The sequence below is a fragment of the Triturus cristatus genome, chromosome 8, assembly GCF_964204655.1.
Source record: "Triturus cristatus chromosome 8, aTriCri1.1, whole genome shotgun sequence".
In the NCBI taxonomy this organism is placed as follows: domain Eukaryota; kingdom Metazoa; phylum Chordata; class Amphibia; order Caudata; family Salamandridae; genus Triturus; species Triturus cristatus.
In genome coordinates this window covers 1,429,745,024-1,429,759,271 of record NC_140591.1, presented here as the reverse complement: position 1 = coordinate 1,429,759,271, position 14,248 = coordinate 1,429,745,024, and the positions used below count along the sequence as shown (strand labels likewise).

Below are 14,248 nucleotides of genomic sequence, written 5' to 3'. Positions count from 1 at the left end.
AGTTTGCTCGAGAACACGTGTTAATTGACAAATGCCGGGGATGACCAGATGGCTACATGTACTTCAAGACACCCTGGGCCTCTTTTATTGTAATGCCTTTGTTTACTGCCACATTATTATGGCATATTTTGGGGTTGGATCCTTGTGTTTATGTGTTCAGGGCTGCAAACTGAAGCTGATTGCCTGCTGAAACTAGGAACACTGTCACAGCACACGATTTCCAAAGATATACGTGCAAATGTCTTCATTGTGAATACAAATTCCCACTTCTAATTCAAATGTTCAGGAATGGTGTGAGGAGCCCAAATGGATGGGATTTCTTAAAAGAGGGAAAAACCAAAAGAACAAGCATTTGCAATGCAATCGGTCCCTCCTTTGGGACCTTATATGTACTTAGTTGTGCAGCACATTAGCCTGGGTGCTGAAACATCTACTGTTCTTTAACTTTGAGGGAAAATAAGCACCAAACTGCGTGACACACCAGGTATGGGAACACATGGAGAGAAATATTGCCTTTCAGCGGGAAATGGTATAGTCCAAAGCTGTTTTTAATATAAAAGCAGGACCTCAGGTGGTCATAACACTGAAAATACAAGATTTGAAAAAAATATTATTGCCTATGGGTGCTCGTGGATGACAATTTCTATGGACTGGAATCTAGAGAATGCTAAAGTGATTGTGGTATTTTACTGACCTCTGCTGGTCGTTTTCTATCAAGAAAGTTAAATAGAGGCAGTTGCCAGAAAAATTAAAAAAAGAAAGTCCCTCAGCAGAAAGCAATTCTGGTATTTTACTGACCTCTGCTGGTCGTTTTTTATCAAGACAGTTAAATAGAGGCCATTGAACAGAAAAAAAAGTCTCTAAGCGGAAGCAGGCAAGTCCTACGGCTGATCTCCAGAGCCCACAAAGTACATACACATATAAGCATATACTAAAGTATATGTACTAAAGTATATACTAAAGTATATACAAGAGGTCTCGAATGCTCGACCTAACAAATAGCAAGTGGAAATGCACTCAAGCGGAAGATTTCCACTTGTGTAAATTTACCAAGTGGCATTTGCGTATTTAAGTCTGGGCGAAATTTTAATTACGCCAGAGTAATCGGAGTAATTTAGTTAATTTTGTGTTACTCTTTTGATGTGAAATTACTGAAAATTACACGATTATGCCTTAAGCATAAATCTTAGTATTTGGGTGCACGAAGTGTACCGTAAGAGCACAGCAACATCGAACTTAGCGAGCTCAAGGAACTGCAGCTGCATGTCTTCTGTTGCATTTAGGGCTGTTTTCTTAGCACAAAATGCAACATCTGGTGCATTTTGGATGCAATGATGCATTTTGCACTAAGAAAATTGCGGTAAATGCTAGGTTACAGTACAGGTCATTCTAGCATATCTGCAAATTAGTATGGCGAGGGAATCTCACTGCGACCATGGCGGTCGCAAAGACCATCTGCCACGGAACCGCCACAGGCAATCCTTAGGATTGCCTGGCAGAGCGGTCCTCACCAGTAAAAGGTGGTGGTGCCTAGCAGGCACGTCTACCAAATTAGGATGATGGCTGGAGACAGCCTTTCCATGGCCGTGGTACCTTCATGGAAAAGCTAGCGGGGATTGTGTATGGGGGCCTGTTGCGGGCCCCCCTTGTGTTGGGGGAGGTGAGGGTGCACTGGGGGGTACCCATGGTACCCCCTAGATTTCACAGCACTACGTGGCGATCACCGCGTGGTGCCTGCCACGTCGTGCTGTGAAATGCGCAACATGCCATATTGACATCACGGCGGGTGCTGCTATCAGCAGCACCCGCCGCAATGTCAAACTTCAGAATGCGTCCACCATGGTGGCAGTCGCATCCTGACTTGTGGTGCGGGACCGCCGCAAGTATGGCGGACGGCCCCGGTTTACAACAGGATGGCAGACGGACTCCAGTCCGTCCGCCATCCTAATGAGCCCCTATGTGTGGACTAGCGTGGCTAACAGGTAAATGTTTGGCTTTGCCTTTGAAGCACAATTCACACTTGTGGAAACTGGTCACTAGGAATGCCAGGGCTCCACGTGAATGAACAAGGTTATGCTGGTTCTTAGCTTCTCTGGGGGTATTGATCGCAGGAAGATCTACAGCAAACAAAAAATGTGTCTCAGCATTTGACTTTTTATTTTATTTTACATGAACCCCAATAATGTTATTTAATGCAGGATGACACCGGGATATCTTCCTGTGTACTTAAATGTATCTAATGTTGTTTTATATTATTACACTGTTCATACCTGTATTATCTTTAGCATGGAGCTCAATGCCTTCTAGAGGTAGCCTTTAACTGCCTGATATGCTCATAAGATATCCTTGGTCTTTCTAAAAAAGAATCTGTTGCAACGTTATGTCTTTTTGAGCTGTAGCTCTTCTTCGAGCAGACTCTGAGTCCGCCCTAGTCCTCCTGAGATGACTCCTTGACCATTTCAGTGCTACCGGTGGTAGATACAAACAAAGGATCTCCCTATGTAAATTAAGGCCCTAGAGGAGGGAGAAGGCACATGAAAAAATGAAATAGAAACCTCTAAACCGGCCTATATGCTTAATTAACTGATCTATTCAGATTCTGCATTACCCAATTAGCATGCCAAAATTCATTTCATGTTATAACATTGTTTACATAGAGCCACTGTCAGTCCGTTAGAATTTTTATACAAAGAATAATTTTTATTATTTCTTTCTTCTATTTGTCTGTATAATGTGTTTTATAATTTACACTTAACTTAGAACAGACAAAAACATTTTTTTTGGTTTTACAATTATAATTTTAGTGCAGACATGTTACATAATTAATATAAGAAATACATCCTAGACATCCGAGATATAAAAGCCATTTACTAGCCATTCATACTTGCATTCATGCAAAAAGGGATAAAGAGAAAAAAGGTTTTTTTTTAAAGAAAATTGGAAAAAAGGAAAAAGTATAGGACCCTTGGATTGGTCAGATTTCTCAGATTGACAAGATGAAAGATGTCAATTTTCAATATCACTGTATTGGAAGTAATGTCGCTAATTGGGTAATGCAGAATCTGAATAGATCAGTTAATTAAGCATATAGGCCGGTTTAGAGGTTTCTATTTCATTTTTTCATCAGTGCTACCGGTGGTAAGCATTAACCAGTGTAAATGTATTGATTAGTTAATAAGAATAAACCTAAATTGAATAAATGTTCAGTCTTACAAAATATTTTCAGGTCAGCACTTTAGAGAAAAAAATGCCAGTGAAATTGAGTAGATAGATAACTATTTATTTCATGCCCATGTCGCTCAAGTAACATGTGGCTGTATGCAAACACCTACCAAAATGTCATCAGTGGGATCTGCTGGAATGTATATATATATATATATTTTCAAAAAGGGTTGCCACTTGCTCGGAGATGCACTCAAGAGACAGAAGCTCCTGCTTCTTGTTCACGGACCGGCTGGTCAGTGGCGGTGATAACGTCATCTCCACATATATATGGACTGTAGCGATATACTTGCATTTCGCAAAATACAGAGGAGACGAAGTTGTGCTTTAAATTTAAACCGTAATTCATTTCATACCTACTGGAGGTTTAATACTTTGATACTTATGTTTTGTGGCAGGAACGCTCAATCCTACAAGTCCCAGGATACCTTCAGACTGAATACAGATCCAACCCACCTGGGGGCAGTCAACTACTGTTTAACAAGGGGCTTGCTGAGATGACGTTATCACCGCCACTGACCAGCCGGTCCGTGAACAAGAATCAGGAGCTTTGAAACGCGTTGGACCTTTCTGAACATTGAACATTGAAATGAAATTCGGTTTGCGATGCAATAAAGGACCTTCTTGAAAGCTAAGGGGGCCCGCTTCTGTCTCTTGAGTGCATCTCCGAGCAAGTGGCAATCCTTTTTGAAAATATATTACGGCCAGCCTCGGTCGTGGAGTTTGCACCGCCACATATATATGGACTGTAGCGATATACTTGCATTTCGCAAAATACAGAGGAGACGAAGTTGTGCTTTAAATTTAAACCGTACTTCATTTCATACCTACTGGAGGTTTAATACTTTGATACTTATGTTTTGTGGCAGGAACGCTCAATCCTACAAGTCCCAGGATACCTTCAGACTGAATACAGATCCAACCCACCTGGGGGCAGTCAACTACTGTTTAACAAGGGGCTTGCTGAGATGACGTTATCACCGCCACTGACCAGCCGGTCCGTGAACAAGAAGCAGGAGCTTTGAAACGCGTTGGACCTTTCTGAACATTGAACATTGAAATGAAATTCGGTTTGCGATGCAATAAAGGACCTTCTTGAAAGCTAAGGGGGCCCGCTTCTGTCTCTTGAGTGCATCTCCGAGCAAGTGGCAATCCTTTTTGAAAATATATTACGGCGAGCCTCGGTCGTGGAGTTTGCACCGCCACATATATATGGACTGTAGCGATATACTTGCATTTCGCAAAATACAGAGGAGACGAAGTTGTGCTTTAAATTTAAACCGTAATTCATTTCATACCTACTGGAGGTTTAATACTTTGATACTTATGTTTTGTGGCAGGAACGCTCAATCCTACAAGTCCCAGGATACCTTCAGACTGAATACAGATCCAACCCACCTGGGGGCAGTCAACTACTGTTTAACAAGGGGCTTGCTGAGATGACGTTATCACTGCCACTGACCAGCCGGTCCGTGAACAAGAAGCAGGAGCTTTGAAACATGTTGGACCTTTCTGAACATTGAACATTGAAATGAAATTCGGTTTGCGATGCAATAAAGGACCTTCTTGAAAGCTAAGGGGGCCCGCTTCTGTCTCTTGAATGCATCTCCGAGCAAGTGGCAATCCTTTTTGAAAAAAAAAAATATATATATATATATATATATATATATATATATATATATATTCACTTAAAAAACCATAGGTTTCACACATGTTATAGTTAGCTGGACATTTCACTTGTGAAAAACCATTGAAATTCCCCCGTTATAGTTAGTGCAGGCAACTATAACTCACGCGACCGCAATCCTCTGCTGATGACGTCAGATATTACATCACTGTATTTAGACACTTATTTACCCATGTCTTCTTCCATTAATTTTTAGCTGTACATATATTACAAATATTTTTTTTTCAGAAAGACACATATGCCATCAGTGATGTAATATCTGACGTCATCAGCAGAGGATTGCGGTCGCGTGAGTTATAGTTGCCTGCACTAACTATAACGGGGGAATTTCAATGGTTTTTCACAAGTGAAATGTCCAGCTAACTATAACATGTGTGAAACCTATGTTTTTTTAAGTGAATTTGCAAGGTTTTTTAAATGCTAATTCCTAACTATAACGTGTGTGAAACCTATGGTTTTTTCAGTGAATTTGTACGTTTTTTTAAATGCTAAGTTATGTATTTTTTTTTTTTAAGGTTTTTCACCGTGCGCGTGCGCGCGCTGTGGGCGCACGGTGCGCTTCACGCACCGCGCGCCCACGTTACGCAGTTCGCGGAATTTTTCCGTTTCTACCGTACGCGCACGCGATTTTTCACAAAAAAATTAAAGGAAATTTTGGCCCTTGGGGGTCCTTCTGGAACCCTCTGACAAAGGCTAGGGGGTCAGGAACTGTCCACCCTGCCCCCTTTTCACGTTCTCCACCTTTGTTTTTCACCCCCTCAGACTGCGAGAGACAAAATGGCGGCCGACACTTCCTGGTTTCGACCGATTTGAATGTTTACTAAGATCTAACAACCAATCAGAATCGCGCTCGCGCACGGCGGCGTGCGCGTACGGTAAGTTTTACCGTACGCGCACGGTGCGCGCTTATAGATGTATATATGCTTTTAAATGCTATTTTCTCAGGAAATACTGAACAGATTTTCACCAGACCTGCAAAAGGCACATCCCTGACCTGAGGACTACCTCTCTGCCAAATTTCAAGTAATTCTGTTCAGCCGTTCGGGCTGTAGCTTGGACTAAAGGTCCTATGGAAAAATGCATGGGGAAAACGCGTTTTGGGACCCCCCCTTTTTCTCAGCCCCCGCTTGACGAATCCCCCCGATACTTTCAGGGAAGGAGCGGAGCGGAGCGGAGCGCCCCACCTATTTTGAAAATTTCGCGAAGATTCGTCAATCGGCGCCAAAGTTATTCCAAATAGAATGTTGCGGATTTCCTATGGAAACACGATCCTAACTATAACTATCTACTGGCGACTGCCAGAAGATAATATACATATATATATATATATATATATATATATATATATATATATATATATATATATATACACATATACATATACATACATATATATATTTGATTTCCAAAGTTCTTCAAAATGCAAATAATGCAACAGCAGGAACAGACCACTCCGTGACTGCAAAGTAAAGTGCTTTTATTCTTCAAAACAGCAGCATGACGTGTTTCAACCGGGGAACCCGGTCTTGATCACATGACATGTACAAAGATCATAGAGTTTAAATAGCATGTAGTGAACCGCCAAAACTGCTAACCATAGAATGGAAATAGGAGAAATACTATTCGCGATAAATCGCTACAGGTCTGAAATGTTTAACAAGAAAATTCTTATCCAGGCATTCTAAAAATAAAACAACAACCTCTAGAGTTGTTTTAAAATAGTAAACCCCTATAAACAGTGTCGGCGGATAATAAAATACATATAAAATATATAAAATATATATCAAAATATCACGCTACAATACACACTGAATAAAAAAGAGGGAATTAAAGATATAATGGGCAAGTGCCCATAAAATATCAGTAAAGAAAGGATTACAAAGCAAACAGATCAGGTTTAGCAGCTCAACACATAATTAATACATGCGCATAAAAAATATTAATTCAATAAACGAATATTAAATCATAATCGATTATAGGCAAAAAACCTGTAGGGAAAAATAGTGTAAGGAAAACAATCTAATAAAGTAGATGTCAAAAAATGACAACAGTAACAAGGACAAGACAATCAGTGGCCAAAAAGATAAAAAATAGTTAAAGGTTTGTCCATAGAGCAGATTCCAGAACTGAAATAAATAGAGTCATGAATATATAAATATATAAATAAATTCATGAAAAACATCACAAGTTAAATCATGTCATGAAAAATCTATAATTAACAATTCAGATGTAAAAAGCTACAATCTGAATAAAAACCTACACATATAGGCAATGCTGCATTCAAGCAGGTAAAAGGAATAATGGGATATCATGATTCCAGATCCATTAATCACCAGTTGAATTAAAGCCCAATCCCAAACACCCCATCAGTATCGAGAATAAAACCGGTAAAATCGAGAGATAAAACCAGCTAAAAACGACAAAGAGAAGAGTATAAAAAGATTAGGATAAAAACACAGCTTAATGAAAAAAAGGATCTAAAATCCGATATAAAATATAGTATACAGGGAAACACAGTAGCAAAAACGTCTCAGAATCATCGTCATTTTTAAAGGGCTCTGAAAGTTAGAGATATTGAATGAGGGAAGACCAATTTATTGCATGTTATAAGAAATTATGGAGGTCTTACCTGTATTTAATCCATTAGGAATCTTGGTATCCAGAAGTAAAATATAATGGTTTTCCAACTGTCTGAGTTTTTTCTCTCTATCACCACCACCTTTCTTAGAAGATAGGACCGCGTCAATAACAAAATAACTAAAATCTTTCAAGTTATTTTGGTGAACTAATTTAAAATGACGCACCACTGGATAGCTTGAATCAGAATTGACAATAGCTCTGAGGTGTTGCAGGATACGATTAAAGACTTGAAGTTTGGTGCTCCCTATATAGCGAAGATGGCAAGTGCATTGGAGCACATAAACTGCATAATCTGTTTTGCAGGTAAAAAAACCATCAATCTTATTAACATCTTGACTAAAAGCATCGCTATATTCACAAGTATTAACACCAAATTTACACACCCTGCACGAGCTACACTTAAAAAAACCTTTCCGGTTGGAAAGCCAATTAGTGGATTTGATAGATTCATGACTAGCTTTAACTAAAACATCTCGCATAGAGGGAGCCCTTCTAAAGGTTATACCAGGAATTTCAGTGATTAGCGGAGCAAGAGTAATGTCGGTTTTCAAAATAGACCAATTAGACTTAAGAATATTTCTGATTCTTTTCTCATGACAACTATAGGTGGTAATAAGTCGTATAGTCATGTCTTCATTACTACACGGTCTAGTATCAACTCGATTCATAACATCGGTATTGGGAATCTGAGAAGATTCATTCATAGTAGTTCTCAATTTTTTCATATCATTATGAAGAACTTCTCTTTTGTAACCACGAGCCAAAAATCTCGGAAAAGATTCATCAAGGCATTTTTTACGATCAAATTCATTGCTACAGATTCTGTGAATTCTTAAAAATTCCCCATATGGGATACTTCTGATAAGATGTTGAGGGTGGGAGCTCGAAGCATGAAGAATTAAGTTACCTGCTGTGATTTTTCTATGTAGTCTGGTTTGGATTTCATTATTGACAACATAGATTTCAACATCTAAGAATTCTACTCTCTCTTTGCTAATAGTAGCAGTGAATTCTAAGTTGAGGTCATTAATATTGATGTCAGCCACAAAACGGTCCGCAGTTTCTCTAGATCCGTGCCAAATGATAAACACGTCATCTATGAAACGCCACATGTGAACAATGCCATTTTCTTTAGCCACGTCGGCGTGGCCAAGGACATGCTCCTCCCACCAGCCCACATGTAAACATGCGTAACTGGGGTTGAAGCATGCCCCCATAGCCACGCCTCGCAACTGCTGAAAAACCTCGTTATCAAAGAGGAAATAATTGTTACACAGGCATATCTCAATCATTTTGACTAACATCTTACTATGCTCATGATGATTGATATTCCTATCCGACAGATAATATTGAATAGCACGCAGTCCATCCTGGTGGTTGATGGAAGTGTAAAGGGAGCAGATATCCATAACAATGAAATAATAGTTCGAATTCCAATGGACATTATTCAGTTTAGATAGAAAATGGCCAGTATCTTCGATGTAGGTAGGGAGGGACTCCATATATCTATGTAGGAAAAAATCCACATATTTAGAAATGGGTTCAAGTAACCCATTCTGTGCAGAAATAATAGGACGCCCTGGTATAGGAGACACACCTTTATGGATTTTTGGTAAGAGATAAAGGGTAGGAGTAATAGGGTGATCTTTTTTCAAAAATAAATACTCCTTTTTATTGATTAAACCCTGTCCTCTCCATTCAGATACATTTCTTTGAACCTGTTCTTTAACTCGGTTAAGCTCTGAAAAGGAGGCCATTCTATAACAATGGGAGTCATTGAGCTGTCTTTCTGCTTCAGTGATATACACATCCCGTGGCCATAAGACCACATTGCCCCCTTTATCTGCTTTATTGACAACAATGTCACCATGGTCATTAATCTTCCGAATAAGTTTGGAATATTGTATTTCAGTATAGCTCCGCCATTTACAGTTTAAAGTGATGGAACGGTTAAGTTGTTTGAGGTCATCAATCATACGGTCGCTAAATACATCAATAGCGTCCCTGGGCATCATGGGGACAAAAGTAGAACGGGGACAGAAAGGACTATACCCCGCAATACTACTCTGTATACCCATTGAATTCAGTTCTTCCTGAGTACTAAGAGGGATATTCTCACCAATGTGAGAGAGAGAATGTAAGGTTTTCAAAGTGGGAACATCAGAGACAAGAATATTTTTGCTAGGTTGGGAATCAGCAATAATATTAGTAGCAACATTGTTGATTTTATTCAACTTGAAGTATATTCATATATATATATATATATATATATATATATATATATATATATATATATATATATATATATATATAGTTCCAAAAAGTCCTCCATTTTACCGGGGGCCACCGGCTCTGCAGGGTGGGCTCTTAATTGCAGGAACGGAGAATCCTGCATCAGTAAAACGCCAAATAAATAGAGCCCCACTCTGGCTTCTGTGCAAAACGAAAGACTTTATTCGTCTGAGGCAGTATTTAAGTAACTCATAGTCCTCACCGGTTTCGGCGTCATCACGCCTTTATCACAGGTGAGTTGCATTTTCAACCATGTGGTCACGAGGCCTTCATGTATAACTTCAGGTCCCAGCATGCATCACAATCGTCATGTATTTACAAGGCATTGCTTAATGTTCGTATTGCCCAAATAGCGTAAATTGCCGCAATGTCCTGACAATCTTGCACGATCTGAGATGCACACACAACGTAATTTCTTAGCAAGTGCACAATACTGCCCCCATCCATGATAAGCGATTGCACTGCAGAGTTACACACGAGGAGAAACGTCTCCCCCTGTTCCCTTTCTTTGAGTAACGCTACCAATACCTGTGGCAGTCCGTGGTTAGGTGCGTACCAAAGCATGCCATGCCCCTTCTTTTTTAATAGTTCCAAAAAGTCCTCCATTTTACCGGGGGCCACCGGCTCTGCAGGGTGGGCTCTTAATTGCAGGAACAGAGAATCCTGCATCAGTAAAACGCCAAAGAAATAGAGCCCCACTCTGGCTTCTGTGCAAAACGAAAGACTTTATTCGTCTGAGGCAGTATTTAAGTAACTCATAGTCCTGACCGGTTTCGGTGTTACTCGAAGAAAGGGAACAGGGGGAGACGTTTCTCCTCGTGTGTAACTCTGCAGTGCAATTGCTTATCATGGATGGGGGCAGTATTGAGCACTTGCTAAGAAATTACGTTGTGTGTGCATCTCAGATCGTACAAGATTGTCAGGACATTGCGGCAATTTACGCTATTTGGGCAATACGAACATTAAGCAATGCCTTGTAAATACATGACGATTGTGATGCATGCTGGGGCCTGAAGTTATACATGAAGGCCTCGTGACCACATGGTTGAAAATGCAACTCACCTGTGATAAAGGCGTGATGACGCCGAAACCGGTCAGGACTATGAGTTACTTAAATACTGCCTCAGACGAATAAAGTCTTTCGTTTTGCACAGAAGCCAGAGTGGGGCTCTATTTCTTTGGCATATATATATATATATATATATATATATATATATACATCCAATGGACAAGTAATCACGCACTCTCAGGGGTCCAAATATCCAAACCATGAGTTTATTTCAAACGCTACGCGTTTCGACACTCCCGGTGTCTTGATCATTGTGTGATCAAGACACCGGGAGTGTCAAAACGCGTAGCGGTTGAAATAAACTCATGGTTTGGATATTTGGACCCCTGAGAGTGCGTGATTACTTGTCTATTTGATGTATATAGGCAGGCCGGTCTGTGTTACCGGCATCACCACGCGCCACCTGACAACGGGATTGAACTCAGCAAAACCCGCCTTGGAGTCTGTATAGATATATATATATATACACTTTTATTGTTTGTTTCATCTCCGCTTTCCATTGTAAATACCTTCTTGCTGTATCGAGGCTGCAATTGGAATATCCAGCCCTGCAGACCTGTCCAGTTACAATGGCAGTGCTGGAGCAAAGGTATTTACAATGGAAAGTGGGAATTCGACCTGAGGCCCACCGGAGGGCTGTAAAACTTTATTAATTGGCAGAACGAACAGTGTTGGTGAAAATCATGGCCCTACCAAAACAAAGGAATTGGGACTTCTACACCCAGCATGCCACTTACTGGAAAGCGACTGTTAGAAGGGTATAAATGGTGGTAGTTCATTCCATGTTTCATCAACTTGCTACCCTATGATTAAGGTGCTTGTGGCACCAAAACGCGTCAGGGATAAGGACTCATCGGGTTGCTGACGCCGCTTTTGAAATAAAAGGTTTTGGTTAACCTTACCTTCTTGGAGTGCTGCTTCAAAGCTCGAGTTTGTTTGAGGAATATAAATATATATATATATATATATATTAATATATATAACTTTATCAATCTCTATACTCAACCCACCCTAAACCCTACAAATACTGTTACCACCCAAATACCCTTACCCACCCTAAACCTTGAAAATACCCTTGCCATCCAATTATTAAGGAATATTAAGAAGCTGAGCCCATGAGGAAGCGGCAGCGAGTAATTGTTTGGTTTGCTCTAAAGAACTCTTTACCTTTGCGCTTATTGCTAGAATGTCACCAGTCCAAATCTGGTTATGTTTTAGCTTCTGCTTTTTAGGAACAGAATTGTGCTGTGCATTGTCAATTTGGGGAAAACGTTACTTAAATTGAGTGAGCTGCTCATGCAGAATGGAATTGTCTATTATTTAGAGTTAAGTGCAAAAAGACCAATTGATGGACAGATGCAGAACAATGTCATACATTCACCCCAGTACCGAGATCTGGCCCTAAATCCATCGTTTTGTCCTCACCATGCCATTCTAGTTTGGACCCAGCCATATGAAACTCAGTCTTAACCCTGTGACCAATGAGAAAAGTTCAGCCCGAACTGCCAGGCCAGGTCTTACCTGGACTGGAAACAAGCATCCTGAGACCGGTTTCGATGTTTCACCCCTCATCAGCCAGGATAGGTTGACTCCAGTGGCAGGGAGAGCACAGGACCCACGTTTGGGCATACCCATCCCACTCGGGGTGACAAATGCAAAAAGAACAATTGATGGACAGAATGCCGAACATTGTCATACATTTACCCCAGTACAGAGATCTGGGCCTAAATCCATCGTTTTTTTGCTCATCATGCCATTCCAGTATGGACACAGCCATATGCATATCAGTCTTGACCCTGCACCCAATGGGAACAGCCCAACCCGTACTGCAGGGTATGCCCAGACATGGGTCCCTTGCTCACTTTGCCACTGGATTCAAGCTAGCCTGGCTGATGCGGGCTGTTAGCCCAAAACTGGTCCCAGGATGCTTGTTTCCGGTCCAAAAAAGACATGGCTTGGCAGTTCGGGCTGGACTGTTCCCATGAGGCACAGGGTCAAGACTGATTTGCATATAGATGTGTCTGAACTGGGGTGGTGAAGTGAGCTAAAGAACGATGACGGATTCAACCCAGATCTGTGACTGGGGGTGAGTGTCTGAAAAGTTTCAGAGCTCCGTCCATCATCTCCTTGTGTTTGCTTTGTTTGCCCTAAGTTGGCAGGGTATGCCCAGACGTGGGCCCTTGCTCACTTTGCCACTGGATTCAAGCTAGCCTGGCTGCTGAGGGATGTTAGCCCAAAACCAGTCCCAGTATGCTTGTTTCCGGTCCAGGGAAGACATGGCTTGGCAGTTCGGGCTGGACTGTTCCCATGAGGCACAGGGTCAAGACTGATTTGCATATAGCTGTGTATGAACTGGGGTGGCGAAGTGAGCTAAAGGACGATGATGGATTCAACCCAGATCTGTGACTGGGGGTGAGTGTCTGAAAAGATTCAGCGCTCCGTCCATCATCTTCTTGTGTTTTATTTAGAGTTAAGTGCCATTTACCAATTGATTCATTCGAGGGAATATGGTTCCTTTGAGTGACAATGCCACCAAGGTATATCTAATTAGCTTGTAGTATGTTTATTTAGTGCTGAAACGTTTGGAAACCGGCATACATTGAAAAATTAATTACCCATCCGACCACCTTTATGTCTTAGGGATAATACCCGAGGGTGAGTGTGGATAATCGATGAGAAGTCATGAATTGACAATATAAAATGTTTTGGTTTGTTTTATGGAGGATGTGCTGCTTACGCGAGTAAGCGGATTTGCAAAATCACGTTTCACTCATGATGCTAAGATATATAATGATTGAACTGAATGGATACAGAGTGCCATTAACTTGAAGAGGAAATGTCACAGGTCTTAGGATTTCATAGTATCTTGGCAATTTCTGGGGGAATCTTTTGGAATTCGAGGTTTTCTGTATGGAGACACTAGGTTATTCTTAATACAACACAAGAAGATATTAGAATATTCAACAGGAGATTATTGGATGCAATTAGAGCAGATTTGTTGAATTTTTCACCTTTTCCACTCTTTTACCTTTTTGTTTTTGTTTCTATCATCTAGAAAGACATTTATTGATCCCTTTTTGACTGATCTAAGATGAGGATCACATTAGAACATCATGAACAAGAACATCAAAGACTATAAGAAACTGATAAGAAGAGTATTACGCAGGCTACTAAAAACATGGCTATTTGTACCTAAGCCTTAAACCTATGCATGCTCCCTCCACTCAACTGCAATACAGCTCTCGCGCTAAGACACCTCGGCATACATGTGCTTTATAAAATGTTAATTTCATTTCAAAGCTACTTGTTATTAGGAATGTATTAAAATGGGAGATTAG

The 14,248-nt window shown here is 40.6% G+C and overlaps 1 protein-coding gene across 3 annotated transcripts in view; it reads right to left on the bottom strand.

Annotated features, from left to right (window-relative positions):
- Positions 1 to 14,248, bottom strand: part of DLG2 (discs large MAGUK scaffold protein 2) — a 4,361,751-nt gene that overhangs the window by 2,272,048 nt on the left and 2,075,455 nt on the right. The gene's annotated exons all lie outside the window — the stretch shown is intronic.